The sequence below is a fragment of the Toxorhynchites rutilus genome, chromosome 3 (genome assembly GCF_029784135.1).
Source record: "Toxorhynchites rutilus septentrionalis strain SRP chromosome 3, ASM2978413v1, whole genome shotgun sequence".
Classification (NCBI taxonomy): Eukaryota; Metazoa; Arthropoda; class Insecta; order Diptera; family Culicidae; genus Toxorhynchites; species Toxorhynchites rutilus.
The window spans coordinates 46,337,557-46,355,822 of record NC_073746.1 but is presented as its reverse complement, the minus strand read 5'-3'; the positions used below and the strand labels follow the sequence as shown (position 1 = coordinate 46,355,822).

General features: G+C 39.1%; 1 protein-coding gene across 14 annotated transcripts in view; it reads right to left on the bottom strand.

The window, feature by feature from the left end:
- The window catches only part of LOC129774856 (probable nuclear hormone receptor HR3), a 465,935-nt gene that overhangs the window by 103,145 nt on the left and 344,524 nt on the right, over positions 1-18,266 (bottom strand). For 5 of the 14 annotated variants that reach the window (XM_055778872.1, XM_055778880.1, XM_055778881.1 and 2 more), the window contains exon 1: positions 12,133-14,030. The exons of 4 other annotated variants lie outside the window; for them this stretch is intronic. The gene's annotated coding sequence lies outside the window, so the exon portion shown is untranslated. Of the gene's footprint in view, positions 1-12,122; positions 14,036-18,266 lie in introns of those variants that run through there. 5 more of the 14 variants (XM_055778874.1, XM_055778876.1, XM_055778877.1 and 2 more) reach the window with 4 other exon arrangements.

The following is an 18,266-nucleotide window of genomic DNA, read 5'->3' as shown; positions in this document are numbered from 1 at the left end:
AAGTTAACCGATGGTCTGAAAAATCTTTTTTTGGCAAATTAATTGGCAAATGTGTTATGTTTTCGAAACGCTAATTGGTTTTAATTTGATATGTCGATCATCTTCGGTAATTCGGTGAAAACATCTAATAGTTTGAAAACATCTTAATAGTTTTTATTTTACTGTCTAAAATTTTCAAAATGATTGGTTTCTGGGCGAATTTCTACAGCGTTTTTTCCGTGATGCAATTTGATGTGACACACCTTTTAGGTGTGACCTTTCCTGAAAACATCTAAAACTAATTTTTAGGTATTTATTTATTTATTTGGCCAGTATTTGTATGACGTCTCCCCGCTGTGCAATCGGTTCCCCAGACTTTAATTGGCATTAATTGGCAACATGCACGACGAAAAAAAAAACTTCTCATAAAAAGCTTCTTTCTATCCCGAGAATGTTTTCTTTTCACGGGAAATAGCTATTGATAACTTTATAATACTTGCAAAATGTACATGAATTCATAGCCTCTGAGTTCACGTAATTTTTGCAATACGAACTAAATTTCTAGTTAATTTCTGTGAAAAAGTGCTCTACAAAGAAATGTTTTAGGAGGAATTATTTTTGTCCGATCATGAAAAGAAACGAAACGAAAGCGATGAATACTGCGACAACGGTTGGTATGTTTGGATATGATGTGCTGGAATCGTGTTTGTTTATGATGTGAGAAACGCATGTTTATGTTTGAGTATCATTGTTCGTGTTTGGGGTAAACATTTAACACTAGTGAAAAGCACGTTCGTGTTCAAACAAAAACATGGAATTTTAACATCGCGTGGACATGTGTAAGTGTTTTTCGGAAGACTAATATTTGGTATGTTTGAGTTGAGCACTACGTATGAACCGAAAACGAGCAGAGAAACGAAAAAGTGATTCTACAGCACGACAACGCTCGACCTCAAGTTGTCAAATCCATTAAAATCTCTTTGGAAATACTCAAATGAAATGTCCTACTCTACCCACCGTATTTCCCAGATGTTACGCTGCCCGATTCCTTTTTGTTTCGTTGGTCTGGCAAAAATGGTTTGATAAGTGGGCAGTGGAGACGAAGACGAAGATTTTTACCGTAATATATATCAATATTCGAGCTCTGCCAGATTTTTGAATGGAAAAAGTTTCAGCTGGCAATATATTCAAAAAATCATTTGTGAAGTTTTTTTTTACAATAAAGCCACGTTTTCATTAAAAAGTGGGAACTTAGTTGCATACCAAGCGGCTGGTTGGCTGGTTGATTGCCATAGATGACTGTCGTAAAAACCTATGAAGGTAAGCTCACGCGAAGTCCCAGGAATATTCTCAAGATTTTCATGAGCTGATTAGTCAGATTGGAAAAGTATGCCGAATTGATGGAATAGTGGTACACGAATAATAATGGGATTTATGGATTTGCCAAGTGGATGCCAATTTGCCAATTCATCGAATTAGTCCATTTGATTTCTTCATACATGAATCGAATACCTTAGTGTAAATTATTTCAATAGATATTTGTATTGCATTCGCAGATTTTGTGACTAAGCTTGAATATGAATGCTTATGTCAAATGAATATGAATCTTATTTTCATGACATTTTACCGAATTCCTTACGATCAGCAAAAAGTTTCACACTTACCGCTTCCCATTGTCAGCCTTTAATAGACGAATTTCATGCCAATTCGTCTTTTCATAAAAAATACCAAAAAATATTTTCGAAAAAATAACTGTGAAAAAATATACTAAAAATTGAAATTATTTTTTCTCAAAAACGCATTTTTTTAAATTCTCAAAAGAAACAATTACCAACAAGTCATCCATACATTGGAAGATGGGCACATTTACAGTAAAAAAAGATTTTCTTACAACAACTTTTTGATGTTTTCTATGAAAAAATTACAGCTTATTCTATTTTTGTTCAAATTAAAGATAGCGATACTTCTAGTGTATTCGACAAAGTTTTAGATTTTATCGAAATATGAACTTTCGTGGAAGACGACAACTTTCTATCGTTTACAGCTCCTGGAATATAAAAGATAGAAAACTTCAACAAAAGTTCATATTTTGATAAAATCTAAGACTTTGTAGAATACATAGAATATCGCTTGACTTTGAACAAAATTAGCATTAGTTGTATTTTTCACGAAGAAAACATGAAAAAGTTGTTAGAAAATCTTTTTTCCGATAAATGCGCCCATCTTACGATGCATGGATGATATGTTTGTAATTGTATGGGCTATTCATATTTGTTTTTTAAGTTTTAAAAAATTATTTTTTGAGAAAAATTGAATTCCAATTTTTTAAATCATTATTTTTCCAGCAAAATGAAAAAAAAACATTTTTCACAACAATTAAACATTTTCCTACCTTTCATTCTTTGACTTAAATTTTGTAGGTATGATGGTTTATGAGTTACAATCTTTTGTAAGAAATTGAGAAGAAAACATTGACCCTTTTCAAAAAGTAGTCGAACTCTTTCTTGGAGATTTCAAGTATGCAAAGTTGTCTTTACATCCACAAAATTTCACTGCAATCTGAGATGCTGCTGCCAATGCCCAGCCGAGTTGGCATGAAATTCGTTAATGGTTTCATCGGGACGATTCACACCGCAAGAAAAACTGGCAATGTCGAAAGCGAAGAATCGATTGCAATCTTCCCCAATTTTGGTCTGTTTGAAACAATCGTTGGATTGCTTTTTCAGGTTCCAAAAAATGCAGCGAATACAGATGATAAATGAAAATAAAAACACAATTGTTACGAAACAGTGACTGTTGTTGCGAGGGTAGAGACACACGGGACGAACCCCTCCCCCCTTCCGGCATCAGTAAGTAACTGATATCGCGCGGGCCTCGCGGCGATCCAGGTCAACGACCGGGTCGTGTTCATGGTGGGGGGATTGGCTCCGAGAGCGCGGCACACAGAAGGCACACGGTGACGCAAAAATAGAAATAATGGGGTGTGAGAGCGATGCGATGGGGTACCACGAAAAATGAAAATGGGAAAAACTTTTGAGTTATCAACTCGCGGGAGGCTGTTACTATGCCCCGGTCGGTACCGCGAAACGGTAGTCGGAGTAGGAGCGAGGGGGACCCGAAATTGGGTATTTCTTGGAGATGCCTTTCTGCGGCAAAATCGAAATTTTCTGTCACCAGCACCAGCACCAGAGGACAGTGGCCTCTGGGTGTGACGATGATGGTGTTGCCAATAGTGATGCGGCTGCCGGGGTGGAAGGGAAGAGAGCGAGGAAAGGAAACGAAATTCGCCGCGTTGGACTATTAATCATCGTTAGGAAGTTTTTTTTCGGTTGTTTCGGTTGAAATGTTGAGATGCTGCCGGATGAGGCATTTGCTAATGACAGCAGTGTATGAGTACACATTACAGGGAATTCGGGTGCCGAGGAAAGGGTTAGAAGAGTTGATACTCAACATGCTCACGGTAGACGTCGTAGCAGAAATTTAAACGACAAAATTCATGATGGATACATATTTTTGTTCCAAGTTTTGACCCGACTAAACTGACGTGATAAGTTTATTGCCCAACAAATTCAGAGAATTGCTTCGCTCCGGAAAATTCCCCACAAGGCAGATTTATTTTTTCTTCCGCGCCACCGACCATTTTTTCTCTGTCGCCCTCGTGGGACATTTAAATTCGATTAAAAATATCATATTTAAGGCAACAATAACAATCACACCAACAATAATAATAATTATAACGGAAGTCCCACGCGAGGGTTGGTCCGGTGCCAGCTGCCGGACAAACAGCTCAATTAAAAATTAAATCCGATTGCGCCGCGAAGGGGTCAGAGATTGGCGACGTCGGAATGGAGTGAGAGAAAGCCGACAACGAACAAGAAGAGAAAAAAAACCACAACCCTCTTGTTCATAATAATTCGTTATTCATACCTATGAATTTATGTAAATTTTAATTTTAATTAAACTTTGCCGGGTGAATGAGGGTCGCATTTTTTTCTCTTCTCAGTTGGCTTCAGCCACCGATGAACTATTGGTTATTTCGACTGAATGGTTTGTTATTTCAACCGGCACTTCAGTTTTTCTCCCACTCATTCTCTTTCTCTCTCTTGCCCTATGTATGCTTATTATTACTGCTGCCGACGCTGTTATTTTAAACTGAGATTAAATATGTATAAAACAGGCTGGTGTTGTTAAATGTGCGTAAAAACTGTTAACGGTCGATACAGTCTGTTTTCATTTCTGCCTCAACTGACTATTTTATTTCAATTAATTTTCTCCCTTGAAATGTGAGATATTTGTAGTAAAAAATATATTATCCAACACCAAAATGCCCCGAACTAGGTCACAGAAGGGCCGGCATTATATGGGTTATGTCCCAGTGCTTCGAAGCTCAATTTTGATTTCGATGCTGATACATACATCTGAAATTGTAGACAATTGGCTTGCGATCATGTTCCGTAGACCCAGTTTGCTAGGATGACTCTCCAACGTGGTTTGCTTGAGGGTATTCTTGTTTAGAAATTCGAAAAATTCGATTTTTTCTTCATATGTCTGAAGTTTAGATATTCAAGAATATATCCTTTGAATGATTTTCCGAATAATTATTTATCGAGCTATAGTCTTTAACAAATCAAACAAATATAATTTTCAATATATTTTATTAAATTTTTTGTGTAATTTTTTTAAGAACACAAAAATTCAAAAAAAAAAAAATCTAAATTCAAAATTGAAAAAAGTCCCAAGCGTATGAAATGGGGAATGTCTCAATAAACACTGCACTGCACGTATACACAAAATACAGTGTAAGTCAGAAAAACGACCCTTGTCGATAGAATTTCTGGCCCGAACGGGAATCGAACCCGAAAACCCCATCTTGGCGAGCGCCACGTTTACCACCAGACCATGGGGACCTCACCTCGTGAGCGAGACGAAAGTACCTAAAGAAGTTTGATATCCTTCCTGTAACCAGGATCACGGTAGAAGACATCGTCGACGGCAGAATTAAGAAAAATTTTCATATATAAACATCGCACTTCTAGGTGGATTGACACTATTTTCGTAACTGAAATAATCATTCAAGACACTTACATGTTGTCAATTTATCTTGAATTTATTGGGGAATTGATCGCCAAACATAATTTTCAATATAAAATAATATTCTCTACATTGATCCATTGTCACCCCCTCTAAGGCGTTGTGCACAAATTACGTAACGCGAGAAGGGGGGGGGGGGTTGGAGTGAGGGATTTCGAGGTTACGTTACTTACTGTGTATTAGAGATAGGAAATTGCGTTACGTAGGAGGGGGAGGGGGTGCAAATTCCGGATTTTAAGCATTACGTCATTTGTGTACGACGCCTAAGGGGTGAGATTAGGTCAATTTTCATTTATTCGCTGTTCAGTGAAAAATTAATATAATTCAACAATTCCCTAAACACTCGTAAGTTCATCATTAGAAAACATATCTACGTAATAAGAATTACGATTTATTCTAATTTACGATAGTTATTCTACAAAAAGTTCTAAAACTACCTTTTTTTACCCATTCTCACCCCCATCGACGGTATCCCTTCATCCTCCCTGCTTCTTCACCCGCATGTATTTATGCGGGCCACAATGGGTTTCCCCAACACGGACCACTAAATCAAGCAACGTGACGAACTCGTCACTGAAGCTGCGAATGAAAATTGTTGTTTAAAGCCTCTATTGTGAAGTGATACTCGTGATCAGGCCCTATATCTATGATATAACCGCAAGGTTGACGTGGGATTACCGTTGGCTTAGTAATCATTTGTTTGTATTGATTAAATTACTGATTGGATGAAATAATTTCCGAATTCAATTGAATTCAAAATTTTTGCTGTGTAAGAATTTGAACAAACGCCATGTAATTTAAGGCACCTTGGTGTTGATGACTGTGTTAGGGAACACATGTCCGTGGGAAAAAAAGTTTGCCCAACTTGCATGTATTTGCAATGCCAATTTCCCCAGACACCTTGGTTTTGGTGGCTGTGTTGGGGAAACCGTAAATCGGGTCAATCGAAACGGGGTAGTTAGGGCGTTTAAATAGCCCATGATATTTTACAATTTTTAATCAAAAAATAATCAGGAAAAATAATATTTTATTAACGGTGATAGATGTGTAGAAAAATTTGCTATCAATTGATGCAAGCATCTTAACAGTCTATTAATAAATGTTTGAGTTATAAGCATTCGAGATCTTTCTTCTTTTCCTGTATGTTCTGTGTTTAGGTTTTCATTTTACCCCCCCATATATTCCGGTTAGACGTAGTCTCACGTCAAAATCAATCAATCAATCAGAGAATATAATTTCACATTCATTCGGGCAGACTTTCCTTGCTTCCTTAACACGGACTAGACAATATGGCATCGTGGCGAATCGTCACTGACAATACAAGCAAGCTGCGAGCGGCAATTCGTTTCGAGCAATACCTTGTTTTAGTGCTTCAGTAAATCAGCAAACAATAGTTGATCCACAGCAAGCCCCTCCAAATCATAGTTTACTACACTATTGCTTCCAATTCTAAGTTCTTATTTGGTTGAATAAAAAATATAAATGTGTTTTGAGAGAGGAAATTCGTTTAAACGAACTTTAGTTGTTATTAATGAAAACAATGATTTAGTTAACATTTTAAGGAAAAACAATAATCGATATTTAGTTTGCTTTCCGTTCTTGCGAATAGTTTCGAAAATTCTGTTCGGCATGGAATTAACGAGATTTTCAAGCGTCGCAGCAGCAGAATCCTGGAGGTCCAGGATTCATAAACAGCAGCTTCTAGTTTTCGAACTGTTCTGATGTATGAAACATCGGGAGCTACTCCTTTCTCAACAATCCCTTTCACGATTGTTTCTGCAGCCAAACTAGCGTTGCCAGAAAAGAATTTTTTTTTTGACGTAGGACTACGTCTTTGATTTCTATATAGGGGGGTCACTGTACGAAAAATTAAGAAAAAAATTCAAATGCATATTAAGCAGAATTTGTTCCTACGATATATGTTATAATATATACCATTAGACGGCAAATTTATCCACTCAACTGAGATGGAACAATGGAAATAGTAAAACAAGTGAGCAATTTAACGATTAAAAGAGGTATGTTTTGCGAGCAAGCACAAAGGTAAATCATGTATTATGCATTCTCTCTTTCAGCCTGGTTCCCGTGTATGTTGCATGCAACACAAAATCGTGTGCAATTAATTTTTTTTATCATTTATCATTAAATCATTACACCCATACCTCGCTATACGGCGGCTCTTTATATGGCATTTCGCTATAACAGCCCTCTTCAATTAAGGCACATTTTCGATTTGCGGCCTAAAATGATTCGCTATAGCGGCAAGATTTTTTTTTTCGAAGTCGATATACAGCCATTCCATGCCGAACCAATATAGTGATTTTCTATTTTCGTGAAAATTGGTAGTTTTGTTCCTTGGCACCCTTGGGAACCCTAATGAAAAAATAAAAAAATACGAGTTTAATATGTAGCGATAAGGAACAAAATTATCAATTTCAATGGAATCTAAGAACCATCATATTGGTTTGGCTTGGAATTGCTGTATACATACACATATTTTATGTAACATGAAGTTGTTTCATTTTTGTTTATGGATTATTGTTGGTTTTCGGAGTCTGTTATTATTTTATGTTCAAATATATGTACATGTTATGTATGTATTTTGAAATGAAATGAAAAGATAAAATGCATTTTGAATGATAAACATATTCAATAAATTTGGAACCAATCGTATTGAATTTGTATGGATGCGTATTAGAATAATTGATTCCTTATACGGCTTTTCGCTTTGCGGCCAAGTTTCGTGGAACGAATCTAGGCCGTAAAGCGAGGTATGGGTGTATTTCAGCGATGTTGTTATTGACCACTATGTCAGTGTGTGTGTGACGTGAAATATTGCCTGCAAACGAACATTATTTCAGCATTTCTATGTTTCTTCCCCATAAACTTCATATTGAATGTAATCAATAACGACATTTTTTTTGCCGATCGAAATCGATCCAATATTCTTCGTCTACTATTGATGAAACTACGCAAAGCTGCTCCAGTTCATGTGACACCTACATTAGAGCTCAGAACCACAAGAGTGATGATATTTGTATTTCTACGCGCTCAAAAGTGAGATTCGGTCGTGATTGTTTTTATCAAATTCTATTTAAATTTATTTTAACCATTGGATGTCGTCAGTAAATTGTACGAAAGATAGATTTTTGTATTTTTACAATAATTTCAACACGCGATTGGACCAAAGGCAAGATAATCTTCGAAATTTTTAAGATTGTTAATGCATAAGGGTTATGAATACTAACTTCCGGACACTTTTCAGAAGCTCATGCTGTGGATAATGGCGAAGCAACCAATATCATATTAAGTTGGTTGATATAACTGATTCTGCAGGAGATTCCATTCGGCCGATACGAGAAGGATCTGCAGTATTAGGAACTCGACATATGCCACCCACCGTTGAACTTCCTACCAAATGCTAAGTTTTGTTTTTTGTTCGTTACAACCCGTTTGACGGTTATAAAAATAACAAACACCCCTTTCCACCATTTGAAGGTTCTAAATAGTTAAAATAACATAGTACGGAGTTTTGAACAATGAAAAGAATTACATTTAAAAAAAAACAGTTGTTCCGAACCCTCACAGTCCTACGACAAACTTACGTCCGTGCCCTTAGGCTCAGTCCCTTCTACTTTTTCTTGTGTTTTAGGGTCAAATCTATATATATATATATATATATATATATATATAAATGGAGTGATGTCTGTCTGTCTGTCTGATTCTTATAGACTCGGAAACTACTGAACCGATCGACATGAAAATTGGTATGTAGGGGTTTTTGGGGCCGAGGAAGGTTTTCGTGATATTTTGAGACCCCTCCCCCCTCTCTAAGGGGGGGCTGCCATACAAATGAAACACAAATTTCTGCATTACTCGGAAATTAACCAAGCAAACGAAACCAAAGTTGGCATGTGAAAGTTTTAGGGTGCAATAAATGTTTCTATGATGGTTAGACAGTCCTTCCCCCACTCAAAGGGGGGGCTGCCATACAAATGAAACACAAATTTCTGCATTACTCGAGAATTAATCAAGCAAATGAAACCAAATTTGGCATGTGGAGGTTTTAGGATGCAATAAATGTTTCTATGGTGATGAGATACTCCTTCCCCCTCTCTTAGAGGGGGCTGCCATACAAATCAAACACAATTTTTTGCATTACTCGAGAATTAATTAAGCAAATGAAACCAAATTTGGCATGTGGAGGTTTTAGGATGCAATAAATGTTTCTATGGTGTTAAGATACTCCTTCCCCCTCTCTTAGAGGGGGCTGCCGTACAAATGAAACACAAATTTTTGCATTACCCGAGAATTAATCAAGCAAATTAAACCAAATTAGGCATATGGAAACTTTAGGGTGCAATGAATGTTTCTATGGTGGTTAGATACCCCTCCCCCCTCTCTTAGGGGTGGCTGCCATACAAATAAAACACAAATTTCTGCATTACTCGAGAATTAATCAAGTAAATGGGCGGGACGAAGTTTGCCGGGTTAGCTAGTGTACAAATAAAAGCGTGTATGTTGTATGTCTTTTTTAAGAGTGTTAAAATGTATGTATGTATGTGTGTCAGAGTGCCAATGGATATATGAGAAAAAAGGGACCCTCGAATTTTCAAAGCGAACTTGAATAAAAATGTTGATCCCCACGAAAAACTACCCTATGCGAAATATCAGCCCAATCGGACTTCATTTACTACAGGGTGGTGCATAAGTCACGCAACTTCAGAGAAAAAAAAACGATCGCGCTATCGAGCCTATTGGTTCCTAAGCGGTTCAGTTGTCGACTCTGTATCGTTTTTTATTCGAGAACAAAGATTTTGTACCGTGAGACATTTTTTTTGTACGAATTTTTTTTTGTGCAATTCGGTTGCGTAATTTATGCACCACCCTGTAGTAAATGAAGTCCGATTGGGCTGATATTTGTCGCAGATCTCAAAATTTTAGTTTTCTGAAAATCGAGTAAATGAGTGCAGGAAATCGGGGTTTTCCAAAAAAAAAAATGATGCCAAATGTCTGCCAATTGAATGAAACGTCGAGATTTACTGTTATATCGAAAATATTTTTGTCAAAAATTAACTTTTCGACATTTGGTCGTTTTTTTGTTCTGAAAAGTCGATTTTAGACGAAATTTTTTTTGAAATAACAGTAAATCTCGACGTTTCATACGATTTTAAGACATTTGGCATCAACTTTTTTTTTTTTTGCAAACCCCGATTAATGATCTTGGAGTGGTTCTGTATTCAAAATTGACATTTAACGCGGTCAAAGTCAGGCCACGAGCTAATATCGTAGTACAGCAATGCGAAGCACAATACTGGAAAATTAAAATTAACTCGATGATAATTATTGAACGTTTTAGGGCCATCGTTTCTTATCGTAAGAAGGTATTTCTGCTCGAAAGCAGTAAAATTTCAGCGAAGAAAATAAATAGAATTCTACCTTTATCATCATATTTTATACTGTCAGTCAACGGTGACTGACGTGGCAGTCAACGTGTTAAGCAACACGTTCACTGATCGTTGAAAAGGCGTAGATGAAATTTGAATTTCATCTCAGATTCTCCGAAAATTTCTCCGATGTCTACTGTCTCGAATCGCTATATTGCGCTCTGGATCGCCAACTTTGAAGTATGGGAGCGTCATCTGGAATCCGTGCCTTCAGAATGGGGCGACGCGAATTGCATCAGGGCAACGACGGTTTGTTAGATACACTCTCCGACCGTGCCTTGGCGTGATCCACTTCGACCTCCAAGCAACGAGCTTGCTGATCCATATGGACTCTCTACATACCAAACAAAATCTGGCGAAGTCATTGTTTGTTGTTGATCTCATAACCAAACGCGTCGGATGTCCCCAACTCCTGGAAAAACTAAACTTCAATGTTCCTCCACGATATTTGGAGAGTACGCCGTTCTTGAGAATGTTACCCCGGAAATCGAACTACGCCATGCATAACGGGATTACAGCGCACCTTTAATGCAATTGCTCCCGCATTTGATTTCATTTCCTCCAGAAACATGCTGAAGCAATGGTTCTTAAGTATAATTAAGTTAAGTTGAAATCATTGGGACCTCGGAGGTTTGTTCATATTATAAACAATAAAGTATGGGTGAATAGCACATTTTTTGTTACTTTTAAGCTCATTTAATGAAATGAATGAGGATGTCAAATAATGTACTAAATATTTAGTTTGAGTGCAAGATGTTTCCGACTAAGTGTTTTGAGTATTTTTCAATTCATCAATTTCAAACATGCTTCTCATAATGATGTGTTTTATTGAGGAAACAGCTTAAAAAATTATATTCCCCTCTGTTCTACGCGGCGAAATGATGTGAGATGGCTGAAGTCACAATATCCCCGAGGGTTAATTACGTGAATATAGTTGTCGCTAGATGAGATGAGATTTCCTTTCCTATTCTACTATCAACTCTGTTATGAAATAGAAGTTAAATAGTAAGGTAACTTACAGAATAAACCGGGTGATTTTACTATATCACGTCACTCGCGGTGGAGAATAGTTTACATAGATAGCAAATTCATTATCTAAGCCAATATAATACAGATATCCACAAGAAACTTCGGCAGAAGTTATCATTCTACGTTTTTGGAAAGGTTGTTGTTGAATATCCAGTCATGAAGAGAGAGTTGTTGCACGGTACGTTTTGATTCTCCCTTAGAGTCCGTCCCAAGAAATCTATCGTGAAGGAAATTATGTGCATAACATTCTTGTATTGTAAATCAAAGATTCTAAAAAAAACAGAAATGTACGATAAAAAAAATACTTAGAATTTTGACCCATATTGTCTATAAGATATGAATATGTAGCTGCAATCCAGTATCAACTATCGTGATTTAATGTTTCCATCCATTACACAATTTAAGTTTGTTCGACCAAACGTTGCAATGGTCCTTCCGTCGTAACGATCGCTATCGCATATCTTCTTCTGAACGTCATGGGTTCTACGTCGCGGACTTTCTCCTAATCACTTGTGTAAACAATCACATCCAACCACCACGGCGAGACGATTCTGTTAACAACTCTTCAAATCTCACCAGAACTCACTTATTTTGCCCACTACTATTTACACTACAATATTCCCTTCTCGTGAAGCCGCTAGATCGCGCACACACGCACACACTTCTTTCGCCTAGGCGGCTCTCCGGATTCGATTGCACTGGTTTTTGTTTTGTGAACACTGAATATCAACTGCCAAGGAGTTACAACAATTCTTGCTTGATCCTTTCCTACATGAGCGCGTAAAATTCCTGTAAAAATTCAGCAAAGGCAAACACGCAGACATAGACGCACACACAGCTGAACTGCTGACGTTTCCTCGCTGAGCGGACACTGCTTCCGGCCACTGGGGTCAGGTGTAGCCACTAGTCGCCCCAACTAGCCCCAACTGTACACGCACCAGACCGGGCTCTTCTGACCAGTCAAAGTATAATCACTTCCGAATCCATTGGGTGGCGAGTGGCCGCCAGTGGTGAACAGTTTCCGGTCAACGGAACCAGATGGCACCTCCATTGCACTGTGCACAGCTGTCAAAATTTGCCTCTCCTCTCGCATACATACACAGTTAACCTACCGCTCCGCAGCAGCATTGCTCAAATCGCCGAATATCCCCATTCCCCCGGGTTCCCACCCCAATCCCAACGCAAATCAGATCCTAATTGATTAGCACTTGTCAAAATAATTCCACGAAACGATTTCGCGTCAATTTTCGGTAATTTGAGCATGTATGCTACAAAACGGTGGTCTACTAAGTTCGGCTCTTGTGGATGAGGCTGTGTTGGTCCAAATACACGCGGTTTTACACTACAGACACACACACGCATGGCCCCCAATTCCACCCGTCCACGCGAGTACGAGTGTCATTCCACTCTTGGCCACTCGGTAGCGCTAGAATTGTTGCTGTTGTTCTTGGCGATGGAGGTAAACCCCCCTCCGCACTAGTGCCGCTAGCCCCACCTCCCCCGTATTCCGCCATCACCATTTGTCGCACTTCATTCTCGCTTGCTCGTGCTCTCTCTCTCTCCCGTTCCTGCTGCTCGTTTCGGTACTCTCACTCTTCGGGTCGGTGTAGTCATTCAAGAATATGAGAGTGTATATCAACCAATATATTTATATTTGTATACTTTTTTTCTTCCTTTCTTTCCACCGCTAAGCTTGTGTGTTTGCTTCTTGCTCTCGTGTCATTGAACCTATCCATTTTTCATGAAAAATGTATTCTTCGCTGTTTTTTTTTTGTCTGGTCTATTCAAAACTTGCGGCAGCTATTTCCCCGTTTTCCCTTCGCACTCATTTTCACAACAGAAAACAACCGAAAGAGACTTTCAGCTCCTTGGCGAATTTTTTCCATCTTCCGACAGAAGTGACACTGCTGGCGCAACCTTCGAATCTCGACATCTGTGGATTCCGCTTAGCCACACACGTATCAAGTGCACACAGCTTAGTTTTTCGTCAATTTTTGTTTGACTCTATACACGTCCGCTAGTGTTGGTGGCAGTTAAACTGATTTTCTTGAAACGAAAAAATCACTCTCGATGGGTCTTTCTTGCACGGAACACACTTTAAATAATTTATACTTGACAGATTTTTCAAACGACAGAAGCCCACAGTTACAAGCTGAGAACGACACGTTTCTTTTGGTGATGAGATGATGCGTCTCGACGAGAGCCCCTCTCGGGGGAGAAAATTATTTCGCCAGTACCGGGGCACCAGCCCACCAGAAACGAAAAACCCTCAGATAACCAACACACTGCGATAATCCTTTTTTTTGCAGGGCAAAGAAATCCCGAAACCAATTCCAAACAATAGTGACAGTTCTCACTAAGAAAAAAAGGCTAGCCGAAAATCCTCCGCGAGTAAGTATCTTTTTAAGTTCCCGCATACGAACGGGACGAAAATAACAATCGCGGACCGGTCTGGAACAAGGAAGCGAACAAATCGACAGAACCGCTATATACTGACACATTGAACAAGTCGCCACCGTATCGCAGGTCCGCCAGAAACGCGCTGAGCCATCGCGATACACTCTTTCTCTCCTCGCGGTGCTGCCGGCCATCGTGTGCGAAACGCGGGTTGCGGAGGAGTGCCCCATTCAGTTCGCGCTCGTGAGTGACGGGGCCGATTCATGGATGCCGTTGACCGACCGAGTTTCTCACCGGGTTCCACCACCGCCACCCACAGCCGACACTCATTTTCCCCACGGCAGCAGGGAGCGAAAAGAACGAGAGAGAGAGAGAGAGAACAGAGCTTGTGTGCACTAGCATATGATTATTGAATAATATTTATGTAAGAACAACGCCGTTGCGTTGCGTTCAATGAACGCTGCTTCGGGCTGCCGATGCGATGGCGACGCGAGCTTTACCGATATTTCGCGTCATACACACAGAAGAGCAGGAGGAACCCAGCGCAAACACGTCACGTCACTCATTCACGACTCGGGCGCGGGTCGACGCTCTCTGGGGGCGCTCTGTGTGTCGTCATCGGGCCGCCGTCGCCGGCGAGAGAACTTGCTGAGAACAGCCGACCGCGGATCGACGTGTGCGCGGGGAGTGCAATAACATTGTGCGCCCATTCTCGTGCGCCCGTGTGCGATTGCACACATATACCTACTTAGAGGCTGGATGTGTATTTGCGACACGTTGAGGCCTCCTAATCGGAGAGGTTCAGCTGATGGGGGACGGCACATACACGCAACCAAGCCGACACCCACCCACTCTCGCGGGTGCAGCAGTGTGGGGTGCGTGCGGGGCGTACTTTTGCAAATAGCAGATTTATTTGGTTGCTGACTATTATGAGATGTTTGATATGTTGTTTTTTTTTATTTCTTTTGTCAAACAACACTTTTGTGAGGATGGGGGGACGAGGGGAAAAAGTTTTCGCTATGGAGCATTATTTGTGGCGTTTAGTTTGTAACAAGGGCTGGCAATTCATGGGATTTTTTTCTTTTGATTGTTTTCAAGTGTAAATCTTTGGGATCGAAGGTTTTGATTAATAGGCATATTTTTGTATCTATAATGACGGTCTTATTACATTGGAGACATAAATAAAACCGATGAGTCTTCACACAAAAATGGGAAAATGTGTATTGCTTTTGACCATCGTAAGTGGAAGCCTTTTTTCCCCATCACGTTACAGTGCTGTTTAAAATAAGCAGTGGATGGAGAGTGCAAAGCATCACTGTGTTCAATAATTTTGACGTAGGACTACCGAAAGATATGAGGATAAACATTGAAAAACTAATCAGGGACAGATTTCGAACACTTATATCTCGAAAATTTGTTTAAAAGTCCCAAAGAAGTGTGCATTAGTTGATTAGAAATATTTCTAATCATCTGTGATAATGAAGAAAATTATTGTTTAAGTACAAACAATTGAATAATTGTAAAATGTAAAAAAGCAATATCTAAACGTGCTGAATCCCACGATATAAAGGGTGTGTCACATCAAATTGCGTCACGGAAAAAACGTTGTAGAAATTCGCCCAGTAGACCGATCCTTTTGAAAATTTTAGACAGTAAAATAAAAACTATTAAACAACTTTTGGCATTTCCTTTTTATTCATACTTCGAGCCCAAGCCCGTATACTCGCACCTTCCTCTTTACCCCGTCTATAAGGTTCTGTACAACGTCAGGTTGTAGTTTTTTTTGAACAGAAATCCATTTTCTTTTGAAGTCCGCCTCCGATTTGACAACTTTTGGGTTCTTCCGGAGGGCCTGCTTCATAATCGCCCAATATTTCTCTATTGGGCGAAGCTCCGGCGCGTTGGGCGGGTTCATTTCCTTTGGCACGAAGGTGACCCCGTTGGCTTCGTACCACTCCAACACGTCCTTTGAATAGTGGCACGAAGCGAGATCCGGCCAGAAGATGGTCGGGCCCTCGTGCTGCTCCAATAGTGGTAGTAAGCGCTTCTGTAGGCACTCCTTAAGGTAAACCTGCCCGTTTACCGTGCCGGTCATCACGAAGGGGGCGCTCCGCTTTCCGCAAGAGCAGATCGCTTGCCACACCATGTACTTTTTGGCAAACTTGGATAGTTTCTGCTTGCGAATCTCCTCCGGAACGCTGAATTTGTCCTCCTCGGAGAAGAACAACAGGCCCGGCAGCTGACGAAAGTCCGCTTTGACGTAGGTTTCGTCGTCCATTACCAGGCAATGCGGCTTCGTCAGCATTTCGGTGTACAGCTTCCGGGCTCGCGTCTTCCCCACCATGTTTTGCCTTTCGTCGCGGTTAGGAGCCTTCTGAACCTTGTATGTACGCAGGCCCTCTCGCTGGTTGGTCTGCTGGACGAATGAACTTGACAAATTCAGCTTATTGGCGACATCCCGGACCGAACTTCTCGGATCGCGTCTAAACTGCTTAACTACGCGCTTGTGATCTTTTTCACTGACGGAGCATCCATTTTTGCCGTTCTTCACCTTCCGGTCGATGGTGAGGTTCTCGAAGTATCGTTTTAGTACTCTGCTGACCGTGGATTGGACGATTCCCAGCATCTTACCGATGTCCCGATGTGACAACTCCCGATTCTCGAAATGAGTGCACAGGATTAATTCACGACGCTCTTTTTCGTTCGACGACATTTTTCCAAATTTACGAAAAATTGACAGTGAAGCATGGCCAACGTGATCTATACACTCTTATCTGATTATAAGCGAAAGCTGAAGATATAATTCCTAAAAATTAAATTTGTACAGAGTTTTTTCCGTGATGCAATTTGATGTGACACATCCTTTAATTGACCTAATTTGTGCTCATAAAATTGTCTCAAAAAACGTTTTATCTCAGTTTTTCTTAAGAAAATCTGCATCAAATTTATACGTCCAATTTTGAGACATAATCTTAGCTTTAGTATCAATGGCATAGATATTACGAATTCGACAATGTTGATAGAACTGAAACTTGTGAACTGTATTAAAAAAACATTGCTTCATTAAGGTGTAATGAAACTCTACACAGTTACCAGGGCGTGCTTGTTTACATTGCGCTACGTAAGTAGCTTTGTTATAACAGATACAATAATTAATTCAAAAATAGAAGAGCTCTCGATGTTTGAAAAAAAGTTATAAAGTTGCTTTTAAGCCGTAAGGACGGGTATTTATAGAATTCTCTCATTCCATGCCAAACCGATATACAGGTAAACTTCGATATAACGTACATTTCACTTTCAAAATTGTACATTGTATCGAATTGTACGTTATATCGAAGCATAATAAAGTACTCACAAACGTAGTCTATAATACATTATTGTGTTGCTGTTTAAGTACAGTTAATGAATAACTTCAATCAGAATACGAAGCCAGCCTTTCTCGTGATGTTTCCCTTCGTACTGTTGATTAAAGCTTGATTCATTTAGAATCCGGAATCAAAAAACCCGCTATATTTCGGGATTGGAAAAAGGTACAAAACTTGCTAAAATGATGCTAAAATCACAATACAGATAATTCATTGTTCTATCAGAAAAAAATATTGAAAAAAAATTTCCTTTACACTTTGGAAATGTGTACGTTATATCGAGGTAAAATGTACGTTATATCGAGTGACGTTATATCGAGGGTACGTTATAACGAGGGTACGTTATATCGAAGTTTCCCTGTAGTGGTTCTCAGATTTTCGTCATAAGTGGTAGTTTTGTTCTCTATCGTTAATTATGAGACCCGTACTTTTTAATTTTTTTGTTAGGGAGACCATTTCCATTTTAGGGTGGTCCAAAAACCCCATTTTTCGCATTTTTGCCAAAAATGATTTTTTTTAAATTCATAACTTTTGAACTACTAGACCGATTTAGATGATCGACATATCACTTGGTAGTTTTTGAAAAAAAAACTATATCTGCAGAAAATTTGAATTCTGCTCTCGTTATTATTGATTGTATTCGTTTTTTATTGTTTTCATAGTCTCGGGACCAAAGGCGCTATAGTTTTTTATATTTTTTCTGGAAAGCTGAGGATTTTTATTACTTTAATTATTATAATCATTGGATTATAATCACATACATCCAGTCTAGTTGCATAGAAATGTTGAACGAAAACTGTAACTTTGAAAAATCATAACATAAAAAGGAAAAAAACACATCTCTGGTATTCGGATATATTATGTGGAAGCTTTCAGGAAAAAATATAAAAAAATACCTTTCTAAGGAGGGGGGACTCCCATACAAATTAAACACAAATTTCTACATTACTCGGGAAAT